Here is a 26,405-nt window from a genome sequence, read left to right as displayed (position 1 = left end):
ATTATATTGCTAAAAAAAAAAAAAGAATGAATGAACGAATGGACGCTTTCTCCCTTTCTCCTCATCACTATTCCCATGCAGAATGCATAAGATCCATTGATCACGTACTGGGATTGAATGAGTCTTTAGGAGTTCAAAAGTCAGCCTCCTAGAAACTCAAGTGGAATTTTCCTTTTATGAATGCAACAATAAACCAAAAAGTTAGAAGAGAAGTAAATATTTGGCAGTCTCATCTTCAAAGTCAAAGATTTCTCAGACACTCCTTTTTCCCTGCTTTTAGATTTCAGGTCAATTACCTGCGATTAGGAATCCTTAGATAGCTAATGTTTCAAATAGAAAGTTTGGTTGGTGCTGTTTTTTATTTCCCTCTCCTTTCTCTTTCCAGCACTACTCCCCTCTCCCCTCACCCCCACCCCAAGTCCTACTACTGCTCTGTTCTGTTTTAGCTGCTTTTGGAACAAAGACTGACCTTCAATCAACACTAGTGTGCTTTAATAAGACCCTTTATTGTATTTCAATCAGCATTTATACTCTCAATAACTTTAATAATGACTTCGGATTAGGGCCTCACCTTTCAAATTCTGATTGGGCTGTGACACTTTGCACTTTGATGAGGGGATATCATCTGTCACTTGCACTTTTCTGCTTTATAAATATTTATGTTCAATCTAAATCTCTGTTGGCTACACTTACCTTTTTAACTATGATACAGAATCTAACATCTCCCCCCAGGATACTCTTACTTAACATTGAACTCATTATAGGAAGAGTGGATATGACATCTCTTCTCTTATAATAAACCCAACCAACCACATCATATTCTCATTGCCACTAGAACATTTAATTTCCTTGATAATAGCTTTAATTGTTGCTAAGAACAATATTTTTCAGAGCTCTGCATTTTCATCAGCACCAATAAGATCTGTTTATTTCCTTTTCCAGGAGCAACATTTCCCCCAGGGGGGGAAAAAAGTGTTATTTCAAAACCACACAAGATGGACTGTGCATTCTAGGGAGTAGCGAACAATATACCAAACAGAGCAGTAAAGTCTGGAGTACCTGCTACCTTCACTAGATGAGGACTTTCCTTTTACATTTCAGTGTCCCTTCACCCATAATGAAAATTTCTGCCTTGGTAAAAAACGCTGAAGTTTCTCCACTTTAGGATTGCAGGATAGTGATCTCACTGAAACATAGAAAATCCCTAAAGCTCCCACTAGACTTCTCTCCCTTCACATGTCCTCAAGCAAATGGTGAACATTAGGGGAGAAATGTGTTTCTGAGGAGACCACATTTGCATCTGACCAATTTAAGCATCATTTTTTTTATGTGGCTACATTGATGGTACACTTGCCTGAAACAGGAACTTTCTAGGAATATTGATTATTATTATTTTTTTTTTACCCATTTCCTAAAGCATAATACCAATCCTGTTTTTTTCAGAAACAAAACAAAACAATGCATATGTTGTAGTACCAACAAGCAAAATTGCAGAATGTGGGGAAAGAAGGGTATGTGCCAACATCTCATTTGTCAGTTTGGTCACTCACCTCAATGAACCTTTGTTTACCCATCTACACATCTGGAAATTGAATTAGACCAGTGATGAGGAACCATTTTTTATGAGCACTGCTTGAGGTCAAAAAAATGCAGGGACTGCATTTGGAAAAAATTGTATGCATCTATACATACACCTACACCTGCACCTATTTCTATGACTCCCTGTATCTATATTGATATCTTTAGGCAATATAACATCTGTAGTTGCAATTGAGAATTATTTTATTATTTCTAAAGTAATGAAGGCTCTTTTGGCAAAAATTTCTGAAAATGCATTACTAGCCTGTGAAATAGCATCTTTTGTTAACCTGGAAATATTAAATGTTACAAAAGATCCATTGATGTAAAGGGCTTAAAGGAGGGGATAGAATTATTAGAGTATTAGAGCTCAGTACACAATAGGATTTTTAAAATCTCAATTAAAGGATTGGTAAGCAGGTGGGAAAATGTTGCTTCTATTGTTTCAGCTCCTACTACTCTTCACCTCATATATCCTGTTATAGCAACAATGTCTCTCTTTGCATTTATATAACATACAAGTTAATTTCTGCCTCAGGATCTTTTCACTCCCCTCTATCTGGAACTCTTTGACCCAGTACCTCTGAATGGCTCATTCGTTCATTCTTCTCTTTATTCAGCTATAATCACTATCTCAGAGAGAAATCCTGACTTCCTTAGGAACTTATCTCCCACTTATCCCTGTTTATAACATGCCCTGTTTTATTTTCTCAGAGTACCCATCACTATCTAAAATAATTTTAAGCACATTCATTATCTGTTTCTGTTTGAGAATGTAAAGTTTTAAAGGTCAGAGCTTTTGTTTGTCTTATTCACATTCCCAGCATATAGCCAGTGCTCATTAAGTATTGGATGAATAAATGAATATGTTGTTTTTTTCTTGTCCCTGAGATGATGTTTTAGGCCAGGTCTCAAGACGTGATAAGTCATTAGTTGCTCCTTACTGGAGCATAAGGTTATAAAGGATAAATGAGATATTATAATCATCTCTACTTTGAGGACAAGTTCCTGCTGTGTCATTCTGATTGTAGATCAGCTCCAGGATCTTGACAGAAAAACTATTTTTAACATCATAAATTAAAAATGTCCAAACTGCACTGTTTTGCCAGATACATAGACGTCCCTCAATATCCATTAACCATGAATCTCTAATCTCATTCTTAGAGTTCTTATAGCTGTGAAAAACAAGTTAACATCACATACTGTAAGATCAAATTAAGTTTGCTTTTTGACAGAGGAATAAAATCTCAGACAAATCATGTTTTTGTGAAAAAAAAAAAAAAACAAACAGCCAGTTTGTACTGTATCAGCCAGGATTAGTAACACTTAAAAGGGTAACCAGGGACCCTGACTTTTTCACCTCAAACTGTTTGCTAGACTTTTAGACAATGCACTTCATATTTGAATCTCAGAAATAATCGTGTTTAGTAGAGGCATAGATAGAAAGACAATTTCTGGACTTCTTAGAAAATCAAACAGAGCATTACCCAAGCCTACTCTTAAAAAAAAAAAAGTGACAAGAGATGCAGATACTGATTATTTATATGATTTAAAGGAGTTGTGCATGTGATTATTTTTCTCATTTGAAATAGCTACTTGATTTCGTACCCTATTTTGTATTTATAATTTTGTGTTTATTTGTTCCTTAAAGAAAGCCTCTAAAAATGTTACGAACTTTAGGCCCCAGAAAAACCAGATCTGCCCTGGCCATGGGTGTTAAGTTAGGACAGAGATAGAAGGAGACTTGGGAAACCAGTTAAGCACTATTTTTTTTTCACTCTTCTCTCTTCCTACTCACACTTCAGGCTTCAACGTGGCATCACTTTCTGATTTACTGAATCTAGATTAATTTCCCTTTCTGTGATCTCCCTAGTAACAATTTCTTCCCCTATCACTGCATTTTCACAATTTATCTTATATTACTCTTCAGCTGCTGGGCTAATGCACCTCAAAGACAGGCTGTGCCTGACTTCTTACCATTTTATCTTCAATGCCAAGTTCAGCAATCAACACAAGGTAGGTATGCAAGGACACAAATGAATATGTACTGAATAAGCAAATGCCTTTCTCTCTCCTTACATGCATTCATTCAGTTCTCGAATGTCCCATGCACCTTGTTGAAAAACAGAATTATATTCAACCTAACATTTTTCATAGCACTATAACCTTACCAAAGAACTCAGTCCAAAACTCTGAATTTGAAGACAAGGGCAAACAGGAAGCTCACACACTGTTCATGTGAACAGTCAAAGCAACAGAAGAAGAAAACTTCAAAATACAGCAACATGGATTTAGATGTCATTAAAAAGAACTGTCCCCCCATGTCACCAACCAACACAAATCCCAAGACTTGCTAAACGTGAATGTACCAAAAAATGAGAACATTTTCTATAGAACAAAATACATTTCCTAAAGCAGGTGTCCCCAGGCCCTGGGCTGTGGATGGGTAGCAGGCCTCATGGCAGGAAGTGAGCAGTCAGGGGCTAAGCTTCATCTGCCTCCCCTACACTCGCCTTACTGCCTGAACCATCCCCATCCCTCAACCCCACCCACACCACCGGTCCATAGACAAATTGTCTTCCAGGAAACTGGTGCTTGGTGCCCAAAAGGAGTAGCATAAATCTTTCTTGATGGCTTGCAACACAATTTGATATGTTTCTGTGGATACTTCATGCCTCTTTGGGGTCTTCTGAATCAATACTTGTCCAATCCTTGTCGTTGGTTCCATAGAATCATAGAAACTTACAAGACAGGGTCAGATGGAACCCTAGAGATGATCTAGAAAGTGCCTCCTTAGCAGTCCTGAAAACTAGGGAGGGAAGCTCACCAAGCAAACTTCCAGATTTGGGGCAGTTCCAATTATTGGAAAGGATCTTTATTTTGTTTTGTTCTATTTTTTTTTCTTTCAAGTTTCATCAGTATCTGGCTTCCTATAATTTACTTCCACTAGATATTGTTTTGCCTTCAAACAAGGTAAGATATATATTCTCCTTTGCTACCTAACAGTGTATCAGTAGTACAAGATGACTAACAGGTCTTTTCTTGGGACTACTTTCATCCAGTTTGGCACCAGTTTCACATTCTATACAGACTCTGATTATCTTAAACAAGTTTGGCTTAATAAACCTTAGACAGGATTGTTGGACATGGTTATTTATACATAGGATGAGCAAACAGGACAGATTATTAACAAATTTTAAGGGAATTATGTTACCAAAATATAGCATATGACTATTAATCCTAAAAACATTTTCTGTTCTCTTAATCTTGCACCAAAAGATAGAGTCCCTCAAGAGGGTCATATTTTCTAATTCCCCCCTAAAATATGGACATGGAGATTAACGGATAATGAAGATCTCCTGAATGACAGAACCAGAGTAAGGAGTCTTCACTATTCCTGCCCAGTAGATCTGACCATTGTGGTTCACCCTTGACTACCCTTGAGTTTCATATTCTCTCCTTTTCTGAAAAGGGAGTTTAAATTTTCTTTCTTACATTTTATATATTAGATGTGCTAGCATTTAATACCTGACATTTTTAGTCTATTGGTCTTCAGATCACATAAAATTATTTCAGAACCTGCAGGAAAGGACTGCCTATCACTCATATTTCCTTGACTATGTGTGGGTACAGTAACTAGATACAGTTTTGATGTTTAGGGAGGCAGTGTATGCATAGATACTGGGGAAACAAATGTATAGACCATGGCACAGTCTGCCACCAGCTGACCCCAGAATCTACCTTCTCCTGTTCCTTTATAACAAAGACACCAATTTTTAGCAGTGTTTTTGCTGCCCAGTTACACACACACGCACACGCACACACACACACATTTTCCAGCCTTCACACACTGAAATGTGTTCACGTGACTGAGTTCTGGCCAATGAGTTGTAAGTGGAGTTGTCATATGAGATTTCAAGGACATCTCTTCTTTAAAGGGAGCACTGATATGACTATGCTTTTTCTTCAATCAGCTTTCTGAAACACATCTTTGATATCTGGAGTTTCACCTGTTATCTTGGATCATGAGGATAAGGCACACAACCCAGGAATGGCAGAACAGAGAATTGGAAGAAGACTGTGTTTCTGATGGCTTCTGTCTCTGCCATAGCAACCTTAGAGTGCCAATGCCCACCTTTCTCTATGTGAAAGGATAAAAACATGAGATGTAAGCTACTCTCTTGGGGGAGAGGTATGTTCTGATAATACAATTTCAATTTCAGTTGTTCTAAATAACCTTTCATGGTATTTCTGAATGGTTATTTCCTTTTCATCTTTGAACCCAACATTGGTTTCAAAAGGTTTCAAATGTCTGTATTCTATCTCAGTTCATTTAAATACACATATTATAAAAAAAGTTACACTAATGCTATTATTTATATATCATGTTTCGTTATTCTTCATTAATTGTTTATTAACTCTGAACATGTTTATAGCCTACATACTTAGTGGTAAAGGGATATGGCTCTAGAATTTGTAATTTCAATTAAATTATAAATATATGAAAAATAATTGTGAAGGAAAACTCTCTCACCTCATTCCCCTCAAACAGTATACAAAATCACAAATGTATGACTGAATTTGGGATTAGCTACAGTTTTAGATTACTTGACTATCTGATTCTTTCCATTTACACAGCTTAACAATTATACAGTTGTTATGTATCTGAAGTTTGCTCTTCTATAAGGAATCAAAAGGGTTTATATTGGATAGTTCAATTTCCCAAAACCTGTGATAAAAGAAAATGATAAGAAGCAGACAAAAATTTCTGATTCCAGTTTTCTTTTTCCTTATAAAACATTTTATGATCAATGTTCAAGAGATATAATTTCATATCATTAAAGCAGTTTTATATTAATATGTTTTCCTTTGAAGATCATAAGGGCTAACCTTAAAAGCAATGTTGAATATGGGAGAAGGCATCAGACAGCAAAGCTCAGGCCACAAGCTATTATTTCTAATATTAACCCATTCTATGTTCTTGGGTAACTCATTTCCCATTGCCGGACCTCATTTTGCAAAACTACAAAATGAGGGAATTTAAATATAATTGTTTTTTGTGAAATCTCAAGCCTAAAACAGTGCTTTGAAGTAGAAATATGATATGAGCCACATGTGTAATCTTAAATTTTCTTATAGCCGCATTAAAAAAAAAGATAAAAAAAGAAATACCTGTAATCAATTTTAATGATATATTTTATTTAACCCAACGTGTTCAGGATAAGATCATTTTAGCATGCAATCAATACAAAATAATTAATGAGATATATTCAATTCTACCGTCTTCAAGATATGATGTGCAGTTTACACGTGCAACACACCTAAATTTGAACAAGTTACATTTCAAGTGTTCAATAGCAAGATGTGCCTTGTGGCCATGATATTGGACTGCACAGGTCTCATACAATCCAGAAATTGGTCTATGGATCTATGAAAAATTACCCACATTTTTGCATTGAGTGGGAAGGAGTAGCAGGAGAAGCAGTGGCTGAAAATCTCAAGTGATGCTTCCCTGAACTCTCAGAGCAGTCTAACAGAGGACATAAAGAAAAAAACACTTAATAGCCAGTAGAGCATGTGTACTGACAAATAGACACTGGTCCCATCAGGAGAGCCATCATTCAAAACAACCAGTCAGGAGTACATGAATACCAGGTGCATATAAGCCATGCCTGTGTATCTTTCCAAAAATCCCAGTCACAACTATTACTGATTAGTCTTTTGATAACTATCTGCCCCAATATATAATATTCTTCTTGTGAAAGAGTCCTGGATGTTTTCATTTGTTATAATACGATAACTTATAAAGCAAAGGGTACATAATATATAGTGCTCATTCTATATGAGGAAATCTTTGGACTGGCAATATAGTACCAAGGCAGGCTTTGAAATCTCATTTGTAAAGAATTTTGAATAATTTTGAGGATAATGTATTATCTAGTTCAAAGAATGAGTGAGAGTTAATGAAAATGGGTATTGGGACTAAAAGTACCTCATTATGGCATCACTGGACACAGGGTAAGGTATTCAGTAAATACTTACTAAAGAGATGAATGAACAAATGTCTTCCATAGAAACATTACCCCATAAAATTTGTCAAGTGTGGTTCTTACTAGGTGCCTCACCAATAACATGGGCATTAAGAAATACTTTCCCATCATGTAACATGTTTTACCTAATGGCATCTTGTTTTGTATATACTCTTTCATAACTAACTACTTACAGTCACTAACCTATCTTCTGATAACTGACTGATTAACAAATATTTACTTGAGATATCCTAAACTGGATGGAGAACTAGCTGGGTTGCTGTCTATTTCCTGACCTCAAAGGTAGAAAATACTATAGAAGAGAGAGAAAAGTTGATGGAATTGTGTGAAACTTTTGGGAAATAGAGGGATGGATCCAATTATGAGAAACAGTGGCCAAGAAAAGAATAATACCAGGTGAAATATATAAGGATAATTCAAGAAAGAACTCTCTAGCTATGTACTTCCTCTTCTTCACATGGTCTGTGTCATGCTAGCTCAGTGCAGTAAAAAAGCAAAAGCTTGATGTAATGGGGTAAAATTACAGCAATGTTGCCCTTGTGCTGGGGAGCACTGGATAAAAAAGTATACATAGACTAGGTATCACCTTTTCACTCTACACCAGCTTCCCTTCCCTTACCCCCACCAACATGAACTATACCATAAAAATATCCAAGGAACAGTACAGTGTGTTTGTATTTTTTGAAACTTTACTGTTGCCTAAGATACTTTACAATATTATTATAACCTTGATACCAATTACTTATAGAGACAACTTTATATTTGGCAAAATAACTGAGAAAAATAATTGAAGAATCTGCAACAAATACTTGCAAATGCTGGATGAAATATTGCCATTTTAAAATAAATAATTGATGCAAGAAAAAAAGAAATCCTTAGGTATCAGGAAAAATGAATCACAGAGATATAATTGTACATATGAATGCTGCAGCTGTTCCAGATAAGTGCAGAGATTTGGAGATATGGGAAGGAAGTAGATGTGTATTAAAGATTATACAGAAACAGTAGAAAAGGTTTGGTTCTGCATGAGGAAGCTTTGGGGCCCTGCATAAAGCTGCAAACCCATGAGGGCTTCACCTTCAATAAAAAGAAAGGCTAGAAAAATCCCACAGTACAGAAAACCAAAGAGGAAATATGTCACAACTAGAGACCTGGGAGGGGAAAACATAGACACTGCTGAAATGTCAGGCTCGCTGTTCCATGTACTGAGTTTTACTGTATCATAGCTATTTGTCATTAGAACCTGAAGTTAGCATAAAACCTTGCCAAGTCTAATGATATTGCTGGTATAACTCTTATTATAAGCATTGGAGGAGGTACACTGGAGTGATTTCCATAAATACAATAAAACTAAGCTCATTTTACAATATTACAAAACACTTAAATAATATCTTCACCATGAATGACAATTCAGCATACATAGTATATAGGTGATGTCAAACCAAATATTTTAAAATTGAAACAATAAGCTGAATAAAGACTATAAAATTATACATTTACAAATCTTATAAACATAACATGATTTCATAACAAATATAAAAAAGGAATTAATTTGAATAAAGAACAGGAAGAGTTGAAAAATAACCAAACAGAACTACTACAATTAAAAAAGCACAGTTGGAAGAATTTTTAAAACCTTAATGTATGCATTAAATTTTTAATTAGACACAATTGAAACTAATGTTTGTTAACTGGAAGATAGAATTGAAGAATTAACACATAATCCATTCCAAAAAAATAAATGCATGAAAAACGTAAGAAGGAAAGTTAGGAAAATCAAGATTTGCAGTGAGAATATAAAAAGTATGTCTAAAAGAATTCATAAATGGGTGTTCAGAGCAATTTTTGTGAAGTAATGTATAAAGAGTTAATGTATAAATTTTTCTAGAATTGATGATGGTCATAAACATCTAGATTAAGGAGCATAAAGAATCTTGAGAAGTAAAAACATAGTAAAAGTGAAAGGAATACATTATAATGAATTTACCAAATATCAAAGGCAAAAAATATTTTTAAATAAATCAGAGAGAAAAAAAATAGGTTACGTGCAAATGAACAAAAATTTCTAGGACAAAAAACTTAACAATGAGAGTAGAGACTAGAAGACAATGAAAATAAAGAGAGAAAATAATATCAACCTATAATTCCATATCCAACTATTATTTCTCATCAGAAAAGAATATTATAGAAAGATACCTGACTGGTAACATATTGGAATAAGACTTTTGCAAAGTCTAAAGAGATTAACATAAAGAACTTTTACAAGTCTTTGAGAAAAATACAAAAAGCCCATCAGAAAATAATGAGTAGGGTATATGAAACAGAAAAGAAGAAACAAATGGCTAATAGATTCACTGAGATGGTCACACTCTACTAACATGAAAAATAGAAATCAAAAGAGTGAAATAGCATTTGATACCAATCAGAATGACAAATAGTTCTTTTAATCAAATGCTAAAGAAGATGTGAAAAAATGTAATCATAGTGGAAGGGTAAACTGACACTGTTCTTCTGGAGATCAAACTACGTTAGATATATTAAGTGTTTGACCTAACTTCCTTCCCTCTGTGTGTGTGTGTGTGTGTATGTGTGGGTGCATCAATAAAACTCTTGCATCTTATGTTGTAATAAGATGCATTAGCAGCCTTTTTTCTGTAGTAAAAAAACTATGGATAAAGAAACTTAGATCTTTATTAAAAAAGGGAAATATATAAGTAAAATATACAAATTCATACTATGGAATAAACTGTAATAATCAGAAACAATAAAGTAGATTTAAATTTGGCAACCTGGATAGATCCAAAAACACATTTAAAGAAGATTTAAGAAAATAATAAAATTTAGAGTGAAATATCATTTATACAAATATAAAATTCACAGAACAGAAATATGTGTTAATTTTAGTATACCAATACCTAGAAAACATGTGAAAAGTAGAATGAGAGGACATATATTAAATGCATTAGAGTGAAGAGGGAGATACGAATGAAGAAGCAGACTGAAGGAGAAAAGTGATAAAATTAAATTTAAAGAGAGGGCTTGATTTGAGCAATAGTAGCAGTACAATTCTGTATACTTGTGGCCTCAAAGACAGTTTAAATATAAGTTGAAACATGACCATATATGTATGTGTATATATGTACAGAGAGAAAGAAAAAGGGGAGAGAGAGAGAAAGAGAGAGAGAGAGAGAGAATGAAAAAACACACTTTGTTTTCAATCTCGTGCTATGTTCTAGGGTAAAAAAAGGTTCAGTCATATCATTACAAAACATGATCCTTGACCTTAAGGATACTGCACTATATCTGAGCAGATAAACCAAACAGTCAGAAGAAAAGGAGAAGAAATCCATGATGGGGAATTGTGAAGAACATATTCCAAACTTAATCTATGTATCTGTGTTCCCACAGCCTACCACAGCCATCTAGAGAGCAGGGTTGTCATGTGTCTAAGAGATTGGGGCTTGAATTCTCACTCACTAGCTCAGGGCCCTGGACAAGTTTCATGACTGTTCTGAGCCTCAGTTTCCTCATCCACAAGATAGTAATGATAACAATATCTACCTTACAGGTTAGCTGTAAAACTGGTAAAGTAATTAGTACCAAGATGTTGATACATTATTGCTATTTATCACTCTTTTTTTTTTTTTTTTTTTTTGGCGGTATGTGGGCCTCTCATTGCTGTGGCCTCTCCCATTGCAGAGCACAGGCTCTGGACACGCAGGCTCAGTGGCCATGGCTCACGGGCCCAGCCGCTCCGTGGCATGTGGGATCTTCCCGGACCGGGGCACAAACCCGTGTCCCCTGCATCGGCAGGCAGTCTCTCAACCACTGCGCCACCAGGGAAGCCCTATCACTCATTTTTTATCCATCCGACTGCCCAGCACAATGCTGGCATGTAGCAGAAACTCAGTATATGCTGCTTGGATAAAAGACCTAGTAAATGTAATGTAGAGAATCAACTGATCAGGGGTGCTCAACCAGAGCGGCATACTGGAATCATCCCCAGAGATACCGAATAATTTGTCTGGTGGGGGGCTCAGGCATTGAGTATGCTGTGAAATGTTCCCAGGAAATTGCAGGAGAACCATGGAGATAGAGGATGATAGGTGTGGGCTGAAATGTTGTGTAAGCTTTGGGGTCTGAAACAATGACTAGCCTTTGCCTAATTAAGAGTGAAAGGGAAGGGATTTAAAATAAAATCTCGGGCCTCCCTGGTGGCGCAGTGGTTGAGAGTCCGCCTGCCGATGCAGGGGATACGGGTTCGTGCCCCGGTCTGGGAGGATCCCATATGCCGCGGAGCGGCTGGGCCCGTGAGCCATGGCTGCTGAGCCTGCGCATCCGGAGCCTGTGCTCCGCAACGGGAGAGGCCACAACAGTGAGAGGCCCGCATACCACAAAAAAAAAAAATAAAATAAAATAAAATAAAATAAAATAAAATCTCTAAGAATCAGATATAATCCATCCTAGGAAGGGACGATTCTCCCTAATTATGTCAATATTTTAAGGGAAGTTGGGTTGAAATCAGTATTATAAGATATATATGTCATATGATTGTCACTGTGCCTGTTGACTAGTCTTTCCATCAGCCCTCCAGGAGCTATCTCTATTTTAAAGAGGACATAATTGTAGGCTAGAACTTTCCTACTTAAAGTGTGGCCCTCGGGAAGACAGCATTAACCTCACCTGGGAGCCTGTGAGAAGCGCAGTATCTCAGGCCCCACGCCAGGCCTCCTGAATGATCACCTGCATTTTTCCTCGTGAACAAGGCAATTGATATTTGCATTAAAGTTTGAGAAACAGATTAATCTTTCTCTATCCTGGGTGCTCATTGAAGTCACCCTGAAATCTAAATTTTAGAAAATTCTGATGCCTGGCTGTGGAGGCTTTTAAAAACTACCTTAGGTGATTCTGATATGCAGCAGTTTGACAATCACTGGGCTAGAAAATGTGTATAAAATGCCTAAGGTCATACAGCTTGTAATGATGAAGCTGGGATTTAATCCAGGACTCCCAAACCATTCTGCCATGTCCCTTCCTGAATTAAACCTCTTAGATTTAATAAACTTCCAAGTTCAAATAAAAATGTTAATTAATACATTTCTGTATTTATTATATATAATATATGTATATATACATATATATGTATATACCCTCTTCTCAATGGAAGTGTGATGTCTCTGATGGTCCTGACCATATTTCAAAATTATTTACATGCCCCTACACTCCAACATTCAGCACAGTGCTAAGTAAATACTGTTGCTTACTAAATACTGTTTGTTTAACACACATTGCTATTCAAACAATGAGCTCCACACTAACTGTACCAAAGAAATACTTCTTTGCCCTGTCAAGCTGAAACTCAAATTGAACACCAGTATTAATAAATAAGAATCTTTAAATCTTTTCTTTCTTGTTGTGATTGATGCATGCAAATTATTTCACTTATCAAGACAAAGCCTCTCTATAATTTTATACTGAATGTGATAAAATAATGAGGGCTAAAATCTAAATTTCCTAATGTGTAAATGGCCTGAAAATAAGCTTCATAGTTATTCATTAGCTGTTGCAGTGACTACTTCCCAAGATTATTTTTTGGTATGGAATTAAACTTTACAAACAACCGGAACATCTCACTCAATAGCTAATTCACAGCAAAATCATTATCTTATTATAATAAATACCTGGATAAACAATATTTAAATGAGCCTAGTCCTGCTTTACAGATTTTTTTTCCTGAGGATATTGTAATCATTATCGTTCAGTAATAATGCTTGGCAATGGATAGAATGTGGTTTATGAAAATAATTTGAATTATTTTTGTCAGCCATTCAGCAGATTTTCCTGTGCTGCATTACAAATTCATTACCCCATAGTCAGGTCATGAAATCTCAGAGCAGAAGGTAAAAGTGAGCTACTGCTAAGGTTAGATGTTATCACACAGAGCTGCCCACATCATATGTAGATGAGCGTGGAAATAAACTCCAGACCAGAACATTTGCAAATGTATTTGATTTGACAGAAGTGTTTCAAGAGACACTTTCCTGTTAATTTTGCCTGTGAATATCATCAAGAACAGGGTAAGGAACACAGCAAACTCCTAAAGAACAAGGAAAAACACTTCTCTTTTCTAATTATTTTCCTGGTAGAGTAATCTGGCAGCTTTTAATTGTTTAAACATTCATTCCCAAAGCATTGACTGAGTTAGGAATTCAGTAATTAGACATTAAATGTTGAAAAGCTCAGGCCATCATGCTCAAGGCATTCACAAGGCAGAGGGGTAAATCAGAAAGGAGATGATAGTAACAGACAATAAAGGTCTGACTGCAGTAACCACAGGATGGATGCCACAGAAAAACAGAATGTTCCCCATCTTGGTGGAGAGGTCCGGGGGGTGGAATATCAAGGAAAACTTTTTACAAGAGATGACATGGAAGGTTATTTAAAAGCTTAGCACTGGATAGATACTTAGGAGGTAAGTTTGATTGGTGGGAGATCAATTTACACTTTCACATATAAAGAACCACGATGACTTTCAGGTTTTTCCATAAGCAACCAAATAAGAAGAAGCAATTTTAACTTGCAACCCAGGTGGTCCAGGAACTTTGTTTTCAGAGCTGTGGTGTGGTAGAGGTTACAGCACCTTCTTTGCAAGAGGTATAAACAAAAAATAGAACAAAGAAAGGAGCTTTTATTCTGGAATTTTTTTCACCTATGGAGATTCTAGTCTGAAAGTAGAAGATGATAGTATTTTTCTTGTAAATTCTGTTTTCTAGTTCAAATCTAAAAAGACCCCTGGATTAGAAACAGAATAAACTTGTGTTCTAGGTCCAGTTCTGTCTTTAGTTCATCTATCTAAAATGGGCAACTAAAATTAATTCTTTGGGTTTTAGTTTCCTCATTGGTAAAGTGAAGGAAATTTGCCTGAACCAGTGGTCCTCAACTGGGGGCACTAGGCAATGTCTAGAGACAATTTTGGTTGTCACAACTTGGGAAGTTTCTACTGGTATCTAGTGGGTTGAGGTCAAGGATATTGCTAAAGATCCCTGAATGCACATGACACACCCCACAACACAGAACATCAGTGATACCAAAGTCAAGAAAACTTGGCCTGAGCCCTGCCTTTCCCAGCTGCATTAAGCAGTGAGTTGGCTGTGGCCTCTAGGAAGCACCTCCTGAGATGCAGTTAGGATGCAGAGTTAGACCTGATAAAATCTCTTTCGGTCCAATGAGCACTCTGGAAAAGACTACCCATTAGAGGAATCCTAGCTTGGATGGAAATAACGAAGTCTTTGGACCTTTAAACCACTGCCTTGCTCTGTTATTTTCTGAGGGCTTTTCTGGGAAGAGCTGACATCCGCTACTATTGACTTGCATGGTCATCAGCTGGAGTTTGGCTCAAGAAGAGGGTGACCTTGACTTGAAAGCTGAAGCAGATCCTTAAAAAATTAACAACTAAAGGTTTTCTTCTCACCACACTCCTTGCTTCTGGGCAATGAGTCCTTTCCTGTAGGGTCAGTTCTGAGTCTGCCTTAAGAACTAAAAGGAAACAAATGGCTCTTTTCTACCTTTAAAAGTGATAATAGCGAAGGATCATAGAGAGTTACTATTTACTCGTGCTGTAGTAAAGATTATATAGCATCTTCTATTCAGATGTGTGAACAAACAAAACAAAACAAAACCCCAAAGAACAATGGTTTTGCTTCTGGAATTTCTGCATCATCTTGTTTAAATTTCCCCATAACCAGTGGGGTGTGTACTATGAATGTTCTCATTTCTCAGAAGGAGACTTAGGCTCAGTATCCTGCCCAAAGTCAACCAGAAGGGAGAAGTATGAGATTTGAACCCAGGTCTTTCTTATCAAGCTTATCTTGTAAGAAATATGTTACCATGAGTCTCTCTAATCCTCATTTTCTTCACCCAAAAGATGGGATTTTAATGTCTGCTCTACATTCTTCACAAGGTTATTACAGTGATGTGATCATATGAGGGAGTATGAGTGTGTAAACCATTGTAAACATGAGATCTTATAATAATTGTCATTAATACTATTAAACAGCATTAATAAGTCGTATCATTACTAACATCCATGACTTCCCTAAGTGGAAGTTCTTAGTTTAGAGAGTTCTAGATTGGCTTTCGTTTGGAATGGCCATGAAATGAACCTAGAGTGGGTACATATCAAGAGCTGTTTTGTCCATAAAATTCCTCGTACTTTATGGTACAGCCTGGTGCAGATGGCTCTGCAAAGGAGCAAGGAGGAGAAGAGGAGGAGGGAGAGAGGGCAGGAAGGAAGGAAGGAGAGAGAGAGGGAAGGAGAGAGAAAGAGAGAGGGAAAGATCCAAGTCCCTTCTATTGCCCAGGGCCTAGCAGTATCCCAAGTTTAGTTTGTCCTTCCAGGAGCCTCCTATGAAATGTAGTCAAGAACTGGTTGAGTCTTGAAGGCTTCCTACCCACTTTGCCTGGGTTTGAATCCTAATTCCACAGTTCACTATCCATGTAATCTTGGACAATGTACTTAATGTCTCAGTGGCCTCAGTATATTCATCAGAAATGAATGGGGAAAATGGGGATGTTATGAATGGTACATCACTTGGCCCTTGAGAGGATTAAGTTAATGTGTATAAAGGTACTTAGGACAGTAACTGGTACATATCAAGCCCTTACAATTATAGTGTAGGTTTTGTGTGTTCTGTATGAAACATTGTTTCTTTCAAACAAATGAGACTAACATACCATGCTAGTGAAAACTCTTTGCAAAGTGCTTGCATAATACACTTTATATGGGTCTATAATACATTTACTCATCTGCGTGATATTGTCCATGTAGATTATTTATTGTTTTAAACTATTCTGAATGCTTCAAGGAAAAACTGCTTTTTTTTCATATATTCTCATTTTTCTCTAGGCTGTAATTTCAGAAATGGAATAACTGAATCAAAGGGAATGAACAACTTTAAGCCCTTGATGTGGATGATCCAATTGCTTTCCAAAAATACCTCAGAGTCCTCATTCACCACACCTTAGGCAGCCTACATGAGAAATCTAGATCTCAGTTTTAATTAACTTTTCAGATTAATGGAACCAAGAACACCCCCTCCCCAGTGTTTTTACCATTTCCATTCTATCTTTTATGAATTACCTTTCCTGACTTCTACCTATTTCTCTGTCAGCCTTTTTTTCTTCCTTTTTAGCTCTTTCCTTATGCATAATTTATGCATGAAAGAGAAAGTCATTGATCACATTTATTTTTTCTTCAGTTTATCATTTGCCTTTTATAATATTACTAGTTTTGATAAAGATACAGATCTAAGACAAATATCTTAACCAGTGTTTTTTTCAAGTTAAAACTTTGTGTAACAGACATTGTCCTGCCCAGGTTGTATTTTGCATTATAGAGGCCATTTACACTGGAACTGTTAATTGGTAGGTTTTAGATAAGTCTCTGTCATCTCACTTCCACCCAAACAGGGTGGAGTATTGAGAAGAGTATTAATGAGTTATAGAAAATTAAAAAGTTAGACTTTTCCTTGCTCATTTCAGGAATTGTGGAAATTTGAGAATTTGCTAGTGAAATATGCTATCCCTCTTCCTACTTCCCCTTCCTCAGTCCTCACTCTCAGCTGGTATTCTGGCTTCCTCTTTCACTAAGAAAATGAAAGAAATCTGAAGAGAACATCCACAACTTTCCATTACTACAAATACTCACCTACAAACTTCTGTAACCATATGCTCTATTTTCACTTCTGTAACTACAGAGGAATTGTTGGCTATCCAATCCATGGGCAACATACAAATTGTATTCTTACTCAGTTTTAGCCATATGGGACTGCAGCCAAATATGGCAGGAGTTGTAGATTTTTATATGAAAACTTTTGATTTGGAAATACTGACAACTAGTTACTTTATTAAAAAAAATCACAAATAAATAAACAAATGAACTCTTCCAGTAACCAAAGAGATGATGGCTGTGAGTCTCATGTGGCCCACTGGCCACCAGTATAAACTATTATGCACAGAAACATTCCAGAAGACTCAAAGGGGACACATAGGGGGTTCCTCCTTTACCAATGGTGGGCTAAGCAGGTTACCCTAGCTTTTCCCTTTCCCAAGTATCTGATTTCCAGGAGGTGGGAATCAACATATGTTCTTTCACATAAACTTCATGGCAACTCAGTGGGTTAGGTATTATTATACCTTCAGGCATTCACAAAACTAGAGACAAAATGCAAACAACTGCACAAGAGGATACGAAAATAACTGTACACTGGTGTGCAGAGGAAATACGCATGAAACGAAGTCAGTGCATAATGAGGTTAATTACTTCTCCTCCAAGGTAAGGACCTTAGAGGAAGTCTTTCAAAGAAAGTAACTAGAATTGGTAAACTTAGGGCTTGCTGCAGGTTACAAGTCTGGAAAAGAACTAGAATTAGTTTAAATATATATTAACATCAAACGTTTACCTTAGCAAAAAGCTGTAACTGAAGTTATATGGAGTTCTCCCTAAATACACATGTATTTTAAATATTTATTTATTTATCTATCAGTTTATTTATTTATATAAATTTATTTATTTATTTATTTTATTTGGCTGCTTTGGGTCTTTGTTGCTGCTCACGGGCTCTCTCTAGTTGCGGCAAGCGGGAGCTACCCTTCGTTACGTTGCGGGGGCTTCTCATTGCAGTGGCTTCTCTTGTTGCGAAGCACAGGCTCTAGGCACACAGGCTTCAGTAGTTGTGGCTTGCAGCCTCTAGAGCACAGGCTCAGTAGTTGTGGCGCATGGGCTTAGTTGCTCTGCAGCATGTGGGATCTTCCCGGACCAGGGATCGAACCCATGTCCCCTGCATTGGCAGGCAGATTCTTAACCACTGTGCCACCAGGGAAGTCCAATTTATTATTTATTATTTATTTTGGCTGCACCAGATCTTAGCTGTGGCACACAGGATCTTCGTTGCAGCATGCGGGATCTATTAGTTCCCTGACCAGGGATCGAACCCGGGCCCCTTGCATTGGGAGTGTGGAGTCTTACCCACTGGACCACCAGGGAAGTCCCATTAAAAAAAAATTTATAGTACGCATGTATTTTTAAATAAATTCTTTCCTTGAGGGGCAGGACAAAATGGCAGATTAGGAAGATCCTGGGCTTGCCTCTTCCCAGGGTACACCCAAATTACAACTCTATCAAAGAAACTACCTCTGATAATGACCTGAAGACTAGCAGAAAAGATTTTCCACAACAAAAAATTTTAAAAGCCAGGTTGCGATAAGTAGCAGGGACAGAGACATGGTCTGGCCAGGACTCACACCTCAGGTATTATGACCCACAGGCAGGGGGGTATATAACAGCCTCAGAGGACGTCCCTAAGGAGCAAGGGTTCCAAACCACAAATCAGGCTCCCCAGTCCAGGGACCTGCACCAGAATAATGAGCCCCCATAATGCTCGCCTTTGAAAACCTGGGGCTTATGTCTGAGAGAGCAGGAGAGCTGTGGGAAATGGAGAAAGCCCTCTTAATGGGCAGGCAAAAAAACTCACTCTCTCCAAGTCTTGGCACAGAGGCAGCAGTTTGAAAAGCAACTGGGTCATACAGGAAGGAAGCTTATTGCTTAACTTTAGGGCATGCACCCAAGGGCAGGGATCTGTTGGAAATTTCTCTGGGTATAGATGGGTGTCAGTCTCAGGGTTTCTTTGTTTGTTCCTTTGTTTTTGGTTCACCCTCTACCTAGCTGTCCCAGTACTGACAGGGGCCATTTCTGACTCTCTCCATGTAACTTAGTAAAACCACTGCCCTGCCCTTCAGCTTCACCTGAAGACTCAACACAGCTGGCACACTTCCAAAGCAGCTCCCCACCCTGCCAGTCCTGGCAGGCACTCTCAGCTAGCACCAGAGCCCCTACAAAGCAACCCCCACCCTGCCAGATCTTGCAGAAGACCTCAGCCAACACCGAACTCTGCCAAAGTGGCCTCCTAGCCTGGGGACTCTCGCCCACACCAGTGTGTCTACAACAGATGTAGCTGAGCCTCACAGTCATCCACAGAATGGGTCTTCCCACACACCAGTGAGCTAGCAACATCCGGCTACAATAGGAGGTCATGCAGTCCTCAATGGGGACACTACTGGAGCACTTGTTTCTTGCAACCACGGGGGACCATACTACTAGGTCCCATAGGACACCATCTATACAAAGCCAATCTTTCAAAACCAGGAGATGTAGCTAATCTACTTAATACATAGAAACAAACATAGAGAGTCAGACAAAATGAGGAAACAAAGGAATATGTTCCAAACAGAAGAACAAGATGAAACCTCAGAAAAAGAACTAAAGGAAATGAAGATCAGAAATCTTCCAGATAAAGAGTTGAAAGTAATGATCCTAAACATGTTCACTGAACTCAGGAGAAAAATGGAGGAACACAGTGAAAACCTCAACAAAGAGATTAAAAAAGAACCAATTAGAGCTTTAAAATATAATAACTGATATGAAAAATACACTAGATGGAACCAACAACAGATTAGATGTTTTAGATGTTGCAAAAGAATGGATAAGCAATCTAGAAGACAAGCTATTGGAATTCACTCAATCAGAACAGAAAAATTTTAATAAAGAAACAAACAAACAATGAGGATAGTTTAAGGGATCTCTGGGACAACATCAAGTATACTAATAATTATAAGGGTTGAAGGAAAAGAGAGAGAGAAAGGGACAGAACATTTATTTTAAGAAATAATCACTGAAAACTTCTTTAACCTGGCAAAAGAAAAAGACATCCAAGTTCAGGAAGCATAGAGAGTCCCAAACAAGATAAAACTGAAGAGGCTTACATTAAGACACATTATTATTATATGTCAAACTTAAAGATAAAGACAGTATCTTAAAGCTGCAACATGTTACATATAGGGGAGCCCCAATAAGACTATCAGCTGACTTTTCAGCAGAAACGACAGAGGCCAGAAAGGAGTGGCACAATATATACAAAGTACTGAAAGAAAAATAAATAAATAAAACTTACAAACAAGAATACTCTACCCAACAAGGTTATCGTTCAAACTGAAGGAGAGGGACTTCCCTGGTGGTCTGGCAGTTAAGACTCCATGCTCCCAGTGAAGGGGGCCCGGGTTCGATCCCTGGTCAGGGAACTAGATCCCACATGCTGCAACTAAGAGTCTGCATGTTGCAACTGAAAGATCCCGCATGCCACAACTAAAGATCCTGCATGCTGCAACTAAACATTCCAAATGCCACAACTAAAGATCCTGCATCCCGCAATGAAGATCCTGTGTGCCACAACTAAGATCCAGCACATCCAAATAAATACATTAATAAATACTGAAAAAAAAAACTGGAGAGAAATAATTTCTGAGACAAGCAAAGGCTAAAGGAGTTCATCACCACTAAACCAACCTTACAATGAATGTTAAAGGGACTTCTTTAAACAGAAAAAAAAAAAATATATATATATATCATAACTAGAAGTGAAAAAAATTATGAAAAGAAAAATCTCACTGGGAAAATAAAACATGTAGCAGAGGCAGTTGATCAACTACATAGCTAGTATGAAGGTTAAAAGAGAAAATTAATAAAATCACATATTTCTACAAAAATTAGTTAAGGAATATTCAAAAATAAAATGATTCAACACCCCCCACCCCAAAAAAAAAGTATTAGAGCTAATAAATGAAGTCAGTAAATTTCAGGATACAAAATTAATACACAATACTTTTTTTGCATTTCTATATACTAATAATGATATATCAGAAAGAGACATAGAAAAACAATTTCATTTACAATTCATTTAAATGACATTTAAAATACTTAGGAATAGATTTGATGAAAAAGGTGAAAGACCTGTACACTACCTGTACACTAAAAACTATGACACTGATGAAAGAAATTGAAGATGACACAAATAAATGAAAAGATATACAGTGATTATGGACTGGAAGAATTAATATTGCTAAAATCACCAAACTACCCAATGAAATCTAAAGATTCAATGCAATCTCTATGAAAAAAATTTTTCACAAAACTAGAACAAATAACCCTAAAATTATATAGAACCACAAAAGACCCCAAGTAGCCAAAACAATCTTGAGAAAGAAGAGCAAAGCTGGGGGTATCATGCTCCCTGATTTCAAACTATATTACAAAGCTACGGTAATCAACAGTGCAGTACTAGCACAAAAACAGACATGTAAATCAATGGAACATAGTAAAGAGCCCAGATATAAACCCACAATTATATAGTCAATTAACCTATGACAAAGGAGGCAAGATACAATGGTGTATAGACAGTCTTTCTTTCCAATAAATGGTGTTAGGAAAATTGGATAGCTACACACAAGAGAATAAAACTGGACAATTTTCTCATGCCTTATACAAAAATAAACACAAAATGGATTAAAAACTTAAATGTAAGACCTGAAACCATAAATCTCAGAATAAAACATAGCCAGTATGCTCTTTGATATCAGTTTTAATAATATTTTTTTGATCTGTCTCCTCAGGCAAAGGCAATAAAAGCAAAACTAGACAAATGGGACTGCATCAAACTAACTAGCTTTTTCATAGAGAAAGAAACTATCAATAAAATGAAAAGGCAATCAATTGAATGGGAGAAGATATTTGCAAACAATATATCTTCTAAGGGGTTAATATCCAAAATATACAAAGGAATCATAGAACTCAATATAAAAAAAAAATTAAGAAATGGACAGAGAACCTGAACAGACATTTCTCCAAAGAAGAAATACAAATGGCCAACAGACACATAAAAATATATTCAAGATCACTGTGCACCAGGGAAGTACAAATCAAAACCACAATGAGTTATCCCTCACACCTGTCAGAATGGCTATCACCAAAAAGATAACAAATAACAAGTGCTGGCAAGGATGTGGAGGGAAAGAAACCCTGCTACGCTGTTGGTGGGAATGTAAATTGGTGCAGCTGCAATGGAAAAAAGTATGGAAGTTCCTCAAAAAATTAAGAATAGAACTACTGTACAATCCAGCAAGTCTACTTCTGAGTATTTACCCGAATAAAGCAAAAATACTAATTCAAAATGATATATGCACACCTATGTTCATTTCAGCACTATTTACAATAACCAAAATGTGAAAGCAACCTAAGTGTTCATCAACCGATGAATGGATAAAGAAGATGTGGGAGATGTGTACACACAGACACACACACGCACACACGCACACAGTGGAATATTACTCAGCCATAAATGAGAATGAAGTCTTGCCATTTGTGACAACATGGATGGACCTAGAAGGTATTTATTATGCTAAGTGAAATAAATCAGAAGAAAAGACTAATGTTAAATAATCTCACTTATACGTGGACTCTATAAACAAAATACACATACAAAAGAAAACAAAAACAGACTTATACATACAGAAAGCAAATTGGTGGTTGCCAAAGGGGAGGAGGGAGGAGGGTGGACAAAATAGGTGATAAGGATTAAGAGGTACAAACTTCCAGATATAAAATAAATAAATCACAGGGATGTAATATACAGCATAAAGAATATGGTCAATAATACTGCAATAATTTTGTATTTTGACATGTGGTTACTAGACTTACCATGGTGAACATTTCTTAATGTATTTAAATATTAAATCACTATGTCATACACCTGAAACTAACATAATACCCATTTTAAAGCACTGGTCTTTAAATGGATGACTTCTAATTTGGGATTGTGTTGCATGTGAAAGTCATTTGTTCCACTACTTGCTCCATGGGTAGGTAGAGGTTTTCTTGAAGATAAGCCAGAAATCTCTTTTTCTTAGAATATTGCAGAGACCAGCCCCCTTCCTTTCAGAAAAAAAGATGCCTATTATTTTGATTTGCTCCTTTGTATCTGAGTTTTCATGAAGGTAAATTAGGATTTAATCTCCCCACCCCCAGCCTAATAACCAGGGATGTGCATAGTACAGATTAAGTATCATTGTTCCTGAGAAAATGAACCCAAGAGAGAGATCAGCATACAATGCATCAATTCCCCAGGCATGCAGCAGAAACTGAACATGTATTGACCAATGAGTGGAATAATAGATTTGTTGACAATGTCACAGGAGGTGTTCAATCTCCAGGCAGAGTGAGTGGCGAAATGAAAGGAGGCAGACAAAGAACAGCATCTCTCTGCTCTCTTCACTTCTCCATCAGTTTTCCCAACACATGGGTGGGCAGTTTCTATCATATTGTCATATTATTTTGAAAGTTAAATCTTTGTCACTCTCTTTCTCTGAAAAGTTTGGGTCACAGTTCAAAGAACTTAAAATATGAAAACTTAACAATGCAGCTGTGGAAATAAGGCAAAGAAAGTCAGAGAAAAACTGTAAATCACTAGTGGATCAAGAGGTGGAAGGGAAAGCTTTTTATTGCAGAAATCATTTCTGAACAGGAGGCCTTGAAGAATTCTCTTTGTTCATGGGATGATGGTAATACTGTCTTAAGGACAGTTAAATTACTGTCTTAAGGAAGTTAAGGAAATTCTCGGCAGATCAATCACCCCAAGCAACAGTCTGCTTTACCACATTATCTCAGCTTTTTTTTCTTTGCTAATTTTTTGATATTTACATGAATTAATAAGGCAAAATGAGTTCTTATTTGAATTATATGCATAGGCTGATGCTTATCCCATGCTACCACACATTTGATTCCATTACAAATGCATTCATGGTATGAAAAGACCTTATCTATGAAATTTACATTTAAAATGGTAGGAAAGCAAGCTTTTTGTGGAGAATCAGGAAGGAGGCATGATGCCTTATACATAGCATACTATGGGATTCATACAGAACGTGAAATTGGAAGTCCTCTGTAATATCAAAACCAATGAACCAGATGAATATTGTCCCTGGGCCATTTTGTAGTGGATTTTTATTCAATGTGTTATGATTGTTACTGTTTTCTACAACACACATGCAAACACCTACATATATACAGGTTAAAAAATTAGATAAATTAGTTATGTAGCATTAGAGAAAAGCTGGTCAGGCATATCACATAGATTTATAAAGAAGTGAGATATAGACAAAATAAAATCTAAATTACTGACTAAAATCATCACATTGCAAACAATGAGGTTTGGGCGAGAGAATGATAAAAAAGTAGAAAGCTGTATAGAATGATTAGCATCCTATTTGTACAACATTGGCAATAACAGATATTGAGTTTACAAAGGCAGCAATTCTTTAGCTAAAGATGACTGAATAGAACTGAAAGCTTATTTACCAATTTTGGAACAGCTCTAAAGGTAGCAAAGTATGTGTGTTTGTTGTGTGGGGGGAGGGTGTGTCTGTAGGGGGTAACTAGTCCAGGGACTTTCTCTACATCACTCCCCTCTTATACATTTAAGGATAAAGCCAAGGAGTTTGTTAGTTGCTACATACATCTAGGAAGTTACTATAATGAGTTAGCAGGGTGGTGAGTCAGAGAAGCACAAAACCCTTTGGGAAGAGATATTACTAGAGAGTCATCTTTGAGCTACATAACAAGAGACACAGTGGCAGAGGCAGCTATGGAATCACAGTGTCTCTGTGGCAAAGAAGGAGGAGTTAATTCATCCTAAAAAAATTCTCCAGGTCAAGGAAGAGGAGGGAAAATAAAAGGTGAGTTGGAATGACAAAATGACACAGTCTATTTTCCACCAGGGGATGAGCGTTGACATTGCCAAAAGCCCTAGTGTGTCCAGACACACTCTGTTATTACCGTTCTGCTTTCAATACCAACATAACAATTCCGAACACTTTATGCTGCATCCTGATTTGCTCTGCAGGGTGTTAGCTGCTGATATCTAGTCATTTTGAGACCGTGGAAAACAAAACAGTTGCATTTGCTACCTGGGAGATGGAAGGCAAGGCACACTAGCTCTGTTACCTTCTGCAGCTCTCTTTGGCACTGTACCAATGTAGCTGTAAGTAACTGAACCAGAATCGTGATGTAAAATAAACCCCCTGAAATCTTTAATACCAATAGGTCTTTATTGAAGGAAATAAAAGCAAGAATGAGGTAAACAGAACATCAGGGAAATTTGCTTCACCCATTTGGTCTGGAATGGCTGAGGAGAAATGAACAGTTTTCCGTCCAGGACTGGGGCAGCATTTGAGAAAACAAGTAGTGAATATGAATCAAGGTTGCATTCTTTCCTAGGTCCTTCATTCTTACCCTCTGTGGAAATCGTCTGGCCCATTTTCATCACTTTCTTTTATTGAGTTTTATAACTAAATTTTTATTGAGCTTTCAAAACTTTTATAAAGTAAATGATTTGAGAGCATAGTTGGTAAATTCATAGTCCACCAATGGGTAGAATTGAGAGAAACAGAGTTTCTGTTTGCTAGAGGTGATAGCAGCTAAATGCTGCCTTTGTAGTTGATACACCCATAATGTAATACCCTTAAAATGCCAGAGAGTTGTGTTGTTGTTGTCGTTGTTTTTCTTTTACTGATTCCCATGGCTAAAAGGAAACATCACAGAAGTCAGGCTCCAGCTGCCACAGGCAACAAGATGTCTTAGGTTAATGGGGACAGTCTATCTTAAGGAGACAGCATAGTGCCACAGCCAGTAAGACAGACATAATGTCACACTTATGCGTGGCGGCACAGGACGGTCACCTCCTAAGTGTTACACTGCACAAACTGCTGTCAATTGGCTTGTTTGTGGGAATACAATGTATCCCATTCTGTATCCATTCATCCCTTTCAATTAGTTCCTCTCCCTCAAGCATTTTAAGGAATGGAGCAAATGTCTACCCTTTGCTATCTTTCATT

The sequence above is a fragment of the Hyperoodon ampullatus genome, assembly GCF_949752795.1.
Source record: "Hyperoodon ampullatus genome assembly, chromosome: 7".
Lineage (NCBI taxonomy): Eukaryota > Metazoa > Chordata > Mammalia > Artiodactyla > Ziphiidae > Hyperoodon > Hyperoodon ampullatus.
Note: the sequence above shows the minus strand (reverse complement) of the source record.